The sequence below is a fragment of the Bombina bombina genome, chromosome 5 (assembly GCF_027579735.1).
Source record: "Bombina bombina isolate aBomBom1 chromosome 5, aBomBom1.pri, whole genome shotgun sequence".
NCBI classification, from domain to species: Eukaryota; Metazoa; Chordata; class Amphibia; order Anura; family Bombinatoridae; genus Bombina; species Bombina bombina.
Genome location: NC_069503.1, coordinates 752,719,065 through 752,733,846, shown reverse-complemented (window position 1 = coordinate 752,733,846; position 14,782 = coordinate 752,719,065). Strand labels below are relative to the sequence as shown.

At 37.5% G+C, this 14,782-nt stretch overlaps 1 protein-coding gene across 4 annotated transcripts in view; it reads left to right on the top strand.

Moving 5' to 3' along the window:
* LOC128660801 (probable 2-ketogluconate reductase) overlaps nucleotides 1–14,782 on the top strand; it is a 157,232-nt gene that overhangs the window by 9,417 nt on the left and 133,033 nt on the right. Inside the window, exons 2-3 of one of the 4 annotated variants that reach the window (XM_053714830.1) lie at nucleotides 5,842–5,872; nucleotides 7,071–7,101. The exons of 2 other annotated variants lie outside the window; for them this stretch is intronic. The gene's annotated coding sequence lies outside the window, so the exon portion shown is untranslated. Of the gene's footprint in view, nucleotides 1–5,841; nucleotides 5,873–7,070; nucleotides 7,102–14,782 lie in introns of those variants that run through there. One more of the 4 variants, XM_053714827.1, reaches the window with a different exon arrangement.

The following is a 14,782-nucleotide window of genomic DNA, read 5'->3' as shown; positions in this document are numbered from 1 at the left end:
CCCATAGACTATAATGGGATTGCATGGAACAGGTATATATAAACTGCGCTTTCCAGTTATCACATAAAGTATTTCACAACAGATATAGAACCAACATATTAAAATACTATAGAAAGTAAGTGGTATATAGTTTTACGTACACTATACAATGCATAGAATATAGGGTAAAACTTCAAAGTGACCTGTATACTTATAACCAGATCAGAAAAGTGTATATCACCCCTGTTGGTATGTAAGTTCCTGCATATAATGGAAGCAGAGGAAAATGTATTTTCCAATATATGTCCCTGGAAAGCGGTGTGGACAATTCCAAGCAGAGGCCTCAGAAAATGCTGTCAATGGATGCTGCTCTTATTATACTGAGAGGACTATGATCCCCCTCCCAAATGGAACTTGTAAAACAAAAACAGAGAGCGCAAACCACTCTAAGAGTAAAAGTATTTAATACAAATTGTAAAGTGCAAGTAAAAAATATACGTACAGGAATTAAAAACAACAAAGCATATAGTGCATATCACCACAGAAACTCTGTTGCAGGCCAGATGAGTGTTGACTTGTGTCACTCGGTCTTTCCTACAGTCTAAGCGCAACCGGAACGCCGTGAAGACTTGGAGGTGCGGGGATACTCAAAGTAATAGCCTGTGTCTGGAGATCATGTAAATACGATATAGCTCGTCAACGCGTTTCATCGGGATCCGACCCAACTTTGTCAAGAAGTGATGTATCAACAAACCGCTTAGAATCTTTTGAATTCAGCGGGCTGTCAAAGGTCAGGTACGTTGCAGCGTCTGGCTGACTACGTGTCACTTAATGATTGGCTACTGAATGCCAATGAAATCCTCCCAAGCAGCTGTCATAGCGATATGTGATATAATACATAAAGTGCTAAGAAGGCATATACCTAGATATTGGACAATACTTATATAGCTATACACATACAAGCATGTATTATGTAACACTGTAAAAGGGGTACAATTTAAAAAAAATTCAGTAATATAAAATGCTTATGATTGAAAACATTAGAATACGTAAAAGGCTATCCGGCAGACAAAATACAAACTATCAATAGTTAATGATGTAAGTAATAGTGTACTGTGATATGAGAAAGTGATCCAGGATACTAAATTTGAAATCCTATCTGCTATCAAAAATGGTTGACTATTATGTGATCTCATAGATAGTTCTGAAGATTATCAGCTGCTACCGCTAAAACACTGTCCTTACTAAAAGAGGGGAGAGATACTCCTCTGTGATACAACATGGCGTGTTAAACCAAAGAACGAAAATAGATGTATGAGGTTGTAGAAAACTGCACCTAGATTTATTTATATATATATATATATATATATATATATATATATATATATACACGCTACACTATATAACTGGATCTTTGGTTCAAAGTAACAAAAAAGGGAATAGTAGCGCCAAGGTTGGCTAAAGTATATATAAACAGGATAATTCCGGGACAAATCTGACTGAAAAGGAGGGTGATATTGTCAATGGTTTATCTAATAATATACAGTTGTGCTCATAAGTTTACATACCCTGGCAGAATTTATGATTTCTTGGCCATTTTTCAGAGAATATGAATGATAACACAAAAACTTTTCTTTCACTCATAGCCATTTATTATCAATCAACTGTGTTTACTCTTTTTAAATCATAATGACAACAGAAACTACCCAAATGACCCTGATCAAAAGTTTACAGACCCTGGTGATTTTGGCCTGATAACATGCACACAAGTTGACACAAAGGGGTTTGAATGGCTATTAAAGGTAACCATCCTCACCTGTGATCTGTTTGCTTCTAATTAGTGTGTGTGTGTATAAAAGGTCAATGAGTTTCTGGACTCCTGACAGACCCTTGCATCTTTCATCCAGTGTTGCACTGACGTTTCTGGATTCTGAAACCTCTTTTAGTAAGGACAGTGTTTTAGCGGTAGCAGCTGATAATCTTCAGAACTATCTATATGAGATCGCATAATAGTCAACCATTTTTGATAGCAGATAGGATTTCAAATTTAGTATCCTGGATCACTTTCTCATATCACAGTACACAATTATCTACATAATTAACTATTGATAGTTTTGTATTTTGTCTGCCGGATAGCATTTTACATGTTCTAATGTTTTCAATCATAAGCGTTTTATTTGCGTTGTAAAGTTTTTATATTACTGAATTTTTTACATTGTACCCCTTTTACAGTGTTACTTAATACATGCTTGTATGTGTATAGCTATATAAGTATTGTCCAATAGCAAGGTATATGCCTTCTTAGCACTTTATGTATTATATCATATATCGCTATGACAGCTGCTTGGGAGGATTTTATTGGCGTTCAGTAGCCAATCATTAAGTGACACATAGTCAGCCAATCAGACGCTGCAACGTACCTGACCTTTGACAGCCCGCTGAATTCAAAAGGTTCTAAGCGGTTTGTTGATATATCACTTCTTGACAAAGTTGGGTCGGATCCCGATGAAACGCGTTGAGGAGCTATATTATAGTCACATGATCTCCAGACACAGGCTATTACAACTTTGAGTAGCCCCGCACCTCTAAGTCTTCACAACGTTCCGGTTGTGCTTAGACTGTAGGAAGGGCACAAATCAACACTCATCTGGCCTGCAACAGAGTTTCTGTGGTGATATGCACTATATGCTTTGTTGTTTTTAATTCCTGTACGTATATTTTTTATTTGCGCTTTACAATTTGAATTAAATACTTTTACTCTTAGAGTGGTTTGCGCTCTCTGTTTTTGTTTTAAAAAGTTCCATTTGGGAGGGGGATCACAGTCCTCTCAGTATAAGAGCAGCATCCATTGACAGCATTTTCTGAGGCCACCGCTTGGAATTGTCCACACCGCTTTCCAGGGACATATATTGGAAAATACATTTTCCTCTGCTTCCATTATATGCAGGAACTTACACACCAACAGGGGTTATATACACTTTTCTGATCTGGTTATAAGTATACAGGTCACTTTGAAGTTTTACCCTATATTCTCTGTATTGTATATACCACTTACTTTCTATGGTATTTTAATATGTTGGTTCTATATCTGTTGTGAAATACTTTATGTGATAACTGGAAAGCGCAGTTTATATATACCTGTTCCATGCAATCCCCTTGTAGTCTATGGGCATTCTATTTTGTCATTCACCCTTGCCATTCCTTAGAAAGCAGCTATAATCTGACATAATCTCACTTTCAGAATATGTGCTACTGTACCTTGGGAACATATCTGGTAAATATCTATTTGATATATCTTGTATTTTCGTTGCTATAGCACTTTTAAATGTAATCCCATTATAGTCTATGGGCATTCCATTTTGTCATTCACCCTTGTCATTCCATAGAAAGCAGCTATAATTTGACGTAATCTCACTTTCAGAATATGCTACTGTACCTGGGGAACATATCTGGTAAATATCTATTTGATATGTCTGATATTTTTGTTGCTATAGAACTTTAAAATGTAATACCATTATAGTCTACTAGTCCTAAAGCCCGTTTACATGGGCCATTTTTTGCAGTACTGCGGCCCCACCCCTTGCTCGCTCTCTCTCTCTCGCTCCACCTCTGTTTTGCTCTCTCTCTCCCCCCTCTTTTGCTCTCTCTCTCCCCCCTCTCTTTTGCTCTCTCTCCCCCTCTATGTTGCGCTCTCCCCCTGTCTTTTGCTCTTTCTCTCCCCCTCTCTTTTGCTTTCTCTCCCCCCTCTCTTTTTTGCTTTCTCTCCCCCCTCTCTTTTTTGCTTTCTCTCCCCCCTCTCTTTTGCTCTCTCTCCCCCCTCTCTTTTGCTCTCTCTCCCCCTCTCTTTTGCTCTCTCTCCCCCCTCTCTTTTGCTTTCTCTCCCCCCTCTCTTTTGCTCTTTCTCCCCCTCTCTTTTGCGCTCTCTCTCCCCCCACTTTTGCTCTCTCTCTCCCCCTTTCTTTTTCGCTCTCTCTCTCCCCTTCTCTCTTGCGTTCTCTCTCTCTTTTGCACTCTCTCTCTCCCCCTCTTTTGCGGGCTCTCTCTCCCCCTCTCTTTTGTGCTCTCTCTTCCCCCTCTCTTTTGTGCTCTCTCTTCCCCCTCTCTTTTGTGCTCTCTCTCCCCCTCTCTTTTGTGCTCTCTCTTCCCCCCTCTCTTTTGTGCTCTCTCCCCCCTCTCTTTTGCTCTGTCTCTGTCCCCTTTTTTTGCTCTTTCTCTCCATCCCTCTCTTTTGCTCTCTCTCTCTCTATCCCTCTCTTTGTGCTCTCTCTCTCCCCTCTCTTTTGCTCTCTCTCTCCCCCTTCTCTTTTGCTCTCTCTCTCCTCCCTCTCTTTTGCTCTCTCTCTCCTCCCTCTCTTTTGCTCTCTCTCTCCCCCCTCTCTTTTGCTCTCTCTCTCCCTCCCTTTCTTTTGCTCTCTCTCTCCCCCCCTCTCTTTTGCTCTCTCTCTACCCCTCTATATTGCTCTCTCTCCCCCTCTCTTTTGCTCTCTCTCCCCCTCTCTTTTGCTCTCTCTCCCCCTCTCTTTTGCTCTCTCCCCCCTCTCTTTTGCTCTCTCTCTCCATCCCTCTCTTTTGCTCTCTCTCTTCCCCTCTTTATCGCTCTCTCTCCCCCTCTCTTCTTTTGCTCTCTCTCTTCCGTCTATTTTGCTCTTTCCCCTCTCCTTTGCTCTCTCTCCCCCATCTCTTCTGCTCTTTCCCCTCTCTTCTGCTCTTTCCTATCTCTTTTTGTCTCTCCCCCTCTCTTACTATTTCTCTCCCCTCTCTCCCGCGCCCGGCCACGGCTACGCCCCAGTCCGGCCACGCCCCCTTTCCCCCCACTGCCGCAAACAGCATGTCAGGTAAGGCCAGGTGTGTTTTTCCTTGTGCTGTCTCTACTGCGCATGACAGCTTCGGACAAACACACTTGGCCTTTTATATAATAAGATGGGCATTCTATTTTGTCATTCACCCTTGTCATTCCATAGAAAGCAGCTATAAACTGATGTAATCTCACTTTTAGAATATGCTACTGTACCTGGTGAACATATCTGGTAAATATCTATTTGATATGTCTGATATTTTTGTTGCTATTGCACTTTTAAATGTAATCCCAATGTAGTCTATGGGCATTCCATTTTGTCATTCACTATTGTCATTCCATAGAAAACAGCTATAATCTGACATAATCTCACTTTCAGAATATGCTACTGTACCTGGGGAACATATCTGGTAAGCATCTACTTGATATGTCTCATATTTTTGTTGCTATAGCACTACATGTAATCCTATTATAGTCTATGGGCATTAGATTATGTCATTCACCCTTGTCATTCCATAGAAAGCAGCTATAATCTTACGTAATCTCACTTTCAAAATATGCTACTGTACCTGGAGAACACATATCTGGTAAATATCTATTTGATATGTCTGATATTTTTGTTGCTATAGGACTTTTAAATTAATCCCATTATAGTCTAAAGGCATTCCATTTTGTCTTTCACCCTTGTAATTCCATAGAAAACAGCTATAATCTCACTTTCAGGATATGCTACGGTACCTGGGGAACATATATGGTAAATATCTAGTTTATATGTCTCATAGATTTGTTGCTTCAACACTTTTAATTTTACATCCCATTAAAGTCTATGGGCATTCCATTTTGTCATTCACCCTTGTCATTCCATAGAAAGCAGCTATAATCTCACTTTCAGAAAATGCTACTGTACCTGGGGAACATATCTGGTAAATATCTAGTTGATATGTCTCATATTTGTGTTTCTATAGCACTAAATGTAATCCCATTATAGTCTATGGGTATTCCATTTTGTCATTCACTCTTGTCATTCCATAGAAAGCAACTATAAACTGATGTAATCTCACTTTCAGAATATGCTACTGTACCTGGGGAACATATCAGGTAAATATCTACTTGATATGTCTTATATTTGTGTTTCTATAGCACTAAATGTAATCCTATTATAGTCTATGGGCATTCCATTTTGTCATTCACCCTTGTCATTCCATAGAAAGCAGCTATAATCTCATGTAATATAATTTTCAGAATATGCTACTGTACCTGGGGAACATATCTGGTAAATATCTATTTGATATGTCTGATACTTTTGTTGCTATAGCACTTTTAAATATAATCCCATTATAGTCTATGGGCATTCCATTTTGTCATTCACCCTTGTCATTCCATATAAAGCAGCTATAATCTCACTTAATCTCACTTTCAGAATATGCTACTGTACCTGGAGAACATATCTGGTAAATATCTATTTGATATGTCTGATATGTTTGTTGCTATAGCACTTTTAAATGTAACCCCATTATAGTCTATTGGCATTCCATTATGTCATTCACCCTTGTCATTCCATAGAAAGCAGCTATAATCTCATGTAATCTCAAATTCAGAATATGCTACTGTACCTGGGGAACATAACTGGTAAATATCTATTTGATATGTCTGATACTTTTGTTGCTATAGCACTTTTAAATGTAATCCCATTATAGTCTATGGGCATTCCATTTTGTCATTCACCCCTGTCATTCCATAGAAAGCAGCTGTAATCTCACTTTCAGAATATGTTACTGTACCTGGGGAACATATCTGGTAAATATCTAGTTGATATGTCTCATAGTTTTGTTGCTTCAAAACTTTTAATTTTACATCCCATTAAAGTCTATGGGCATTCCATTTTGTCATTCACCCTTGTCATTCCATAGAAAGCAACTATAATCTGACGTAATCTCACTTTCAGAATATGATACTTTACCTGGGGAACATATCTGGTAAATATCTTCTTGATATGTCTCATATTTGTCTTTCTATAGCACTAAATGTAATCCTATTATAGTCTATGGGCATTCCATTTTTGTCATTCACCCTTGTCATTCCATAGAAAGCAGATATAATCTTACGTAATCTCAATTTCAGAATATGATACTTTACCTGGGGAACATATCTGGTAAATATCTACTTGATATGTCTCATATTTGTGTTGCTATAGCACTAAATGTAATCCCATTATCGTCTATGGAAATTCCATTTTGTCATTCACTCTTGTAATTCCATAGAAAACAACTATAATCTGATGTAATCTCACTTTCAGAATCTGCTACTGTACCTGGGGAACATATCTGGTAAATATCTAGTTGATATGTCTCATAATTTTGTTGCTTCAACACTTTTTTTAATTTTACATCCCATTAAAGTCTAGGGGCATTCCATTTTGTCATTCACTCTTGTCATTCCATAACAAACAGCTATAATCTGATGTAATCTCACTTTCAGCATATGCTACTGTACCTGGGGAACATATCTGGTAAATATCTACTTGATATGTCTCATATTTTAGTTGCTATAGCACTAAATGAAATCCCATTATAGTCTATGGGCATTCCATTTTGTCATTCACCCTTGTCATTCCATAGAAAACAAATATAATCTGATTTAATCTCACTTTCAGAATATGCTACTGTACGTGGGGAACATATGTGGTAAATATCTACTTGATATGTCTCATATTTGTTCTTCTATAGCACTAAATGTAATCCTATTATAGTCTTTGGGCATTCCATTTTGTCATTCACCCTTGTCATTCCATAGAAAGCAGCTATAATCTGACGTAATCTCACTTTCAGATTATGCTACTGTACCTGGGGAACATATCTGGTAAATATCTATTTGATATGTCTCAGTTTTGTTGCTATAGCACTGTTAAATATAATACCATTACATAGTTGCCAACATTTGAAATTTTTTTCCAGGGACACTTTGCAGCTATCAATTACCTGCATGAAAAATTTTACCAAACTCCCTGTCCTAAAGCCCCGCCCACTTTGCCAAACCCACATAATTAGCATAATGTAGCTCCGTCTATTTGCTCTGCCCATTGTAATTTTACCTATGTGTTTAACCCACTGTGGCCATTAAACAGAGTCCTACAGCAAGTAGTGCAAACAGGGCACACGTTTATTATATTTAATTTGAATACTACTCTACACTATATATCACTAGATAACATTCTAGCTGTAAAACTGGAAGTAACAAGTCTCTAAGAATGTTACTAGCAGTTGTCAAGCAAGACATAATTAGCAAAATACTTCTTGCTTCTATCCCATAAACTATAGGTGCATGTGACTTCCAAATAGCTTCAAAATAAATAGCTTTACCTTTAAAGGGACAGTAAAGCATGTGAGGCTTATCACATCATGAGTGTCTCTAACTGGAGAGAAAGCATTTAAACCTAGGTTACAACAGTCATGGCAGTGCCCATTAAACTAAAACTTTACACCTATATCTTCAGTTAAACTGCAAATAATTAAAAAAACAAACAAACATGTGAGCCCATTATCCTCAGGCTTTTCTTTAGTGTGAATACATTATTACAATTTAGTAAATGGTGTTTAATGCTTGAAGCATAAATGATGTGATAAGCCTCACATGCTTTACTGTCCCTTTAAAAGTAAAGCTATTTATTTTGAAGCTATTTGGAAGTCACATGCATCTATAGTTTATGGTTGATAAGATAGAAGCAATAAGTATTTTGTTAATTAGAAATGCTTCTCACACTAGCAGCAAAAAAGTCAAGAAAGTCACAGTTTTTTTTTTTCTTTAAAAAAAATAAATAAATGATGCGATTCATTCCTTCGGTCACCTGAGCAGCACATATTTTGCAGCAGAGCCGGTTCAGTAATATTGAAAGATTAGAACAACCAATGATTGTCCTACCTTGCCTCCTGGATGGAAACACCCGCATCTGACTCTCACCTCTGGCTTGTCCACTGATCGGCTCTGCAGAGTTAGTTTAGGGTGTGTGTCCTCCTGTCGCACTTGCAGCGTGTGAGAAGGGCCTGAGCGGCAACGCGGGGTCACGTGATGGTGACGTCCGTGCTGACGTCACTGCCTGACCGTGCGACCGGATCGCAAGATAGAGGTTGTTAGATAGGGAGGAGGACTCAGTGACACATAATCGCGCTAACCTAGCTAGTGGCAGTGCAACCTCTAAAGCTACTAGCATGTTCATTGTCAGATTGGGAGGAGGAGTGACACATGAACACGCTAGCAGCGCAGCTATCTTAACTCAGTGCAGCCTCTACTTCTAGTACTTCCCGGGACAGCCCGGGACATTTAAATGGCCGGGACTGGGTCTCAAATTCCGGGACTGTCCCGGCAAAAACGGGACAGTTGGCAAGTATGCCATTATAGTCTATGGGCATTCCATTACGTCATTCACCCTTGTCATTCCATAGAAAGCAGCTATAATCTGACGTAATCTCACTTTCAGATTATGCTACTGTACCTGGGGAACATATCTGGTAAATATCTATTTGATATGTCTCAGTTTTGTTGCTATAGCACTGTTAAATATAATACCATTATAGTCTATGGGCATTCCATTACGTCATTCACCCTTGTCATTCCATAGAAAGCAGCTATAATCTGACGTAATCTCACTTTCAGATTATGCTACTGTACCTGGGGAACATATCTGGTAAATATCTATTTGATATGTCTCATAGTTTTGTTGCTATAGAACTTTTAAATGTAATACCATTATAGTCTATGGGCATTCCATTACGTCATTCACCCTTGTCATTCCATAGAAAGCAGCTATAATCTGACGTAATCTCACTTTCAGAATATGCTACTGTACCTGAGGAACATATCTAGTAAATATCTAGATAATATGTCTCATAGTTTTGTTGCTTTAACACTTTTAATTTTACATCCAATTAAAGTCTATGGGCATTCCATTTTGTTATTCACCCTTGTCATTCCTTTTAGTACATCCCAAAACTAAATGTCTTTTCAATATGTTTTTAATGCTTAAATTCTGGGGGGGAAAGAGCCTATATCACAAACAGAAATAATGTGTTTTTGTCTCTGATGCATTACTTCATTTTATAAAGGTATTAAAAGGTGGCACCTTTGATATCTGTAGGCAAAGAGCTAGATTACAAGTGACGTGATTGTTTGCACGCAGGTTAAATTGAGCTCATATTACAAGTTGAACGTGAGTGCAATCGTGATTTACGCTAGAATCATTACCGCAATCTCAGAGCTGTGGTTAACTTTTGCGAAATTTATAAGTTGTACAAAACACATCAAAAATGCATTACAAAGTACAGTTACACTCATAATAACGTTGTCTAATAAAAAATATTAAAAAATATTGCACAAAAAGTTATAAGGGCTCAAAGATATGATATGATAGGTGTTACTTTAACATTGACATACATGCATATACATCTCTAAAGATGAGTATGTAGATGTATATGTGTACATATGTATTTATATGTGTATTAGAGTCCTTTGCAATTAAGTAGATGAAAACATGAAAAACAATATGCAATATTAAAGTGAATGTCAATTTTCAGCAATGAGTGCCCGGTTTTTAAAAATACTTTTAAAAACAGGGGCACTTTCATTGATGAAAGTTTACATTGCACCAAATTTGTAGAAATACTTACCTTTTACTTCTCCAAAACCGGATCGCCGATCCCCCGCCTTCTTCCTGCTGTACAAACACAGCAATGACGAAACTGGCTTCCTCCAATCACAGCCGGGCATCACAAGATGGATACTCTGGGGGTAAAGCCATGATTGGAGAAAGACGGTTTTGTCATTTCTGACGTCTGTACAGAGGAACTGAGGCTGGGATCGGCGATCCAGTTTTGGAGAAGTAAAAGGTAAGTATTCCTACAAATTTGGTGCAATGTAAACTTTCATCAATGAAAGTGCCCCTGTTTTTAAAAGTATTTTTAAAAACCGGGCACTCATTGTTAAAAAATTTACCTTCACTTTAATTTTTAATAGTGTTATACTGTGTATTTACTGTAAATATTTCACATTCCAATGTTCTGCACATAGCAGAATATGTTCTAAATATTTATAAACAGATATTCCTATATATAGCTATACTATAATTGCGTTTGTAATGTCCGTCGCCAGTTGCGCACGCATCCTCAATGGAATGTTGGCCACGCAAGGACATAATAATTCAAAGCTGCATCCAGGTGGATTCCGAAAATGGCAGGGTGGTGAAAGAATCCACTTTCACCACCCTGCCATTTTCAGAATCCATCGAGATGCAGCGAAGGCAAACGGAGCATTACAAAAGCAAAAACTAACCGCCCGCATCAAGTATTAAAAAATAAATAACCGCCCGCACGAAGCATAACAAAAAAAAACAACCTCCCACACGAAGTATAAACACATACACCGCAAATCCCAAATAATAAAGTAGTTAACACCTTAATCCCTTAACCGTCAACCACTAACATCGCAATAAACCTAATTACCCTATTAACCCCTAAACCGCAAAACCCCCACATCACAATAAACCTAATTATCCCCTAAACCGCAAAACCCCTACATCGCATTTAACCTATTAACCCCTAAACCCCCTCATTGCAATAAACCTATTAACCCCTAAACCGCAAAAACCCCACATTGCAATAAACTTAATGATTCTATTAACCCCTAAACTGCAAAACCCCTACATCGCAATAAACATAATCAACCTATTAAACCGGAAACCGGAAACCCCCCACATCGCAATAAACCTATTTACCCTATTAACCCCTAAACCGCAAAACCCCACATCTCAATAAACCTAATTAACCTATTAACCCCTTAAACCGCCAAAACCCACAACGCAAATAACTAATTAAATTACTAAGCCCCCTTACCTAACACCTCCTAAATTAAAACAAATTAACTAAACTAAAAATAACTAAAGTTACAAAAAATAAAAAAAGCTAAGATTACAAAAATAAAAAAAGGCTAACATTACAGAAAATAAAAAAAAATTACCAAAGTTTACAAAATTAAACCTAATCCCTATGAAAATAAAAAGCACCCCCAAAATAAAAACACCCCCTACTCTAAGAATAAACTACCAGTAGCCCTTAAAAGAGCTTTTTGCTGGGCATTGCCCCAAGATAAACAGCTCTTTTACATTAAAAATACACAAAGTCCTATTGGCTGGTGTACAGCCAATAGGATGAGAGCAAGTGAAAACCTATTGGCTGTTCACCAACCAATAAGATTTCAATTGCTCTCATCCTATTGGCTGATGTGAAAATGTTAGCCAATAGGAATGCAAGGTACCACAATAAATATGGGGTACCTTGCATTTAATCTTCAGTGTGCGGCGGACGATCGCATGAAGAGGAACCTCCACGCCGCACAGCTGCCAAGGACCATTGGCGCCAAGGACCATACACCGCTCTGCATCTCCGCTCCATGCCGCCTTCGCTGTGGATGAAGATGATGGACCCGTCTGGAAAAAGATCTTCTCCGCCGGACTTCAGGACCTGTGAGTATCTATTTGGGGCTTTAGTGTTATTTTTTTTTTAACTTTTTTTTTTTAAATTTTTAACTTAGGTTTTTTTTGGCAATTGTAAAAGAGCTAAATGCCCTTTTAAGGGCAATGCCCATCCAAATGCCCTTTTCAGGGCAATGGGTAGTTTAGGTTTTTTTAGTGTTAGGTTTTTATTTTGGGGGGTTTGGTGGGTGGGGGGATTTTACTGTTAGAGGGGACTTGGTGTATTTTGGATATAAAAGAGCTGATTATCTTGGGGCAATGCCCAGCAAAAAGCCCTTTTAAGGGCTACTGGTAGTTTATTCTTAGATTAAGGGGTGTTTTTATTTTGGTGGGCTTTTTATTTGCATAGGGATTAGGTTTAATTTTTTTAAATTTTGTAATTTGATTATTTATTTTCTGTAATGTTAGTCTTTTTTATTTTTGTAAACTTAGCTTTTTTTTGTAACTTTAGAATTTATTAGTTTAGGTAATTTGGGTTAATTTAAGGGGGTGTTAGGTTAGGGTGCTTAGTTATTTAAATAGTTATTTGCGTTGTGGGTTTTGGCAGTTTAAGGGGTTAATAAGTTAATTAGGTTTATTGCGATGTGGGGGTTTTGCGGTTTAGGGGTTAATAATGTTTATTGCGATGTAGGGTTTTTGCGGTTTAGGGGTTAATAGGGTAATTAGGTTTTTTGTGATGTGGGGATTTTGCAGTTTATGTGTTAATAGGGTAATTAGGTTTATTGCGATGTGGGTGGTTGACGGTGAAGGGGTTATTAATTTTATTTTTACTTTTTTGATTTTTTGGGGATGGCGGAAATATAGGTAAAGAAGTGTTAGGTTTATTATAGGGATAATTACCCAGTTGCGTATTTAAATTAATTGGCTCCATAAACTCAATCTTAAAATAGGTAGTATTATTATGCTTTTGCGTAATCTTAACTCCAAAAGAGGTCTTTGTAATGGCACCAGATTAGTTGTGAAAGTATTGCGTAAAAATGTAATTATTGCACAAGTATTAACAGGTACAGCTGAAGGGCAAAATGTTTTCATTCCCCAAATAGATTTAGCCCCAAGCAATACTGAACTTCCTTTTGTATTAAGAAAAAGACCATTCCCAGTTAAATTAGCATTCGCTATGACCATTAACAAAGCTCAGGGACAAACTTTAGAAAGAGTTGGCATCTATTTGCCAGAGCCAGTTTTTAGCCATGGACAGTTATATGTAGCTTTTTCAAGGGTAAAAAGCTCTGCAGATGTAAAAAAATAAGGTCATAGACGGACAAGAACAAGGGAGTTTAAAAACTGGAAGTGATGCCTGTTTTACAAAAATGTTTGTATATAAAGAAATATACTTAAAGTAGACGTAATTTAAAGAGAAGAAATGTTGTATTTATTTAGGACAGTAGTTTGTCCAAATAGAGTGTGGCTATATCTGTAATTTCATTAAACCACAACTAGTCTCAACACTAATAGTGTACCTTAATAACAAGCATACTTTAAACACAAGTTTTTCGGCGTTGTCGCGCCACTCCTTATTACAGAAAAACACAGCAGCTGATAATGTAATAGAGGACACTCACTCACAATTTCCAGGTGGTCTTCTGATAATCAAAGGGTTAGCCGGAAAACTATAATAGGATCACACTATCCAGTGTTTTACTCCACCTCTGCACCCAGAACTCTGCTGATAGAGTACGTCTCGCTCTCCAATCCCTCTTCCGGGATATAAGACGCTATGCGCCCGGTCTCATCCCCAGCTGATGCCTGGTAGCCCAATAGCAGTTCAGAATAGAAAACAGCATACAAAGAAAATCCAATGCTAGAACGGCTACTGACAGGTCATCCTTTATTCCAAAAAGTTAAAAGTAAACCAACGAGGGCATAAATACAACAAAAAAGGTAAAAGCAAAAACTTTTGGCACACATCCCCTCACACAGGACGCATTTCTGGAAACCCCGTACTCACAAATAGCGGAGGCGGGAAGTATCCTGATAGTTATACCATTAGTAAAAATTATAACACCTGGTGCTAGTTGTCAAATTGAACATTAAATGACAGTTCATTTCAAGTTACAATTGATTTTGTTGGCAAACAATCTGAAGAAATACATTCAGAATATTCCTACCACTGAATATATATAACAGTATTTGCAGAGATGATGTGTAATGAAAATGACTTAAAGAAGCATATAATTTCAAGTGAGGGTATACATTACTATAAACTGAGCCAATACATATTTTTCTTATAATACGATTACCCTTATAAACCACTGAGACATAGATATCAATGTAAATAAATAACTGTATAGTTACCTGATACATATATATGTAAATGGTTATAGCTGTGCTGGTAATATATAGTATAATAATTTACAGTGTTTACCAGTAAAGCAATAAAGAAAAAATATGTGAATCACGTATCATGTTGATTAATTTGAGAAGACTGACAAATAATATAACAAGATAGTATCAAAATAACATCAACATAACAGATCTCTGTATATATA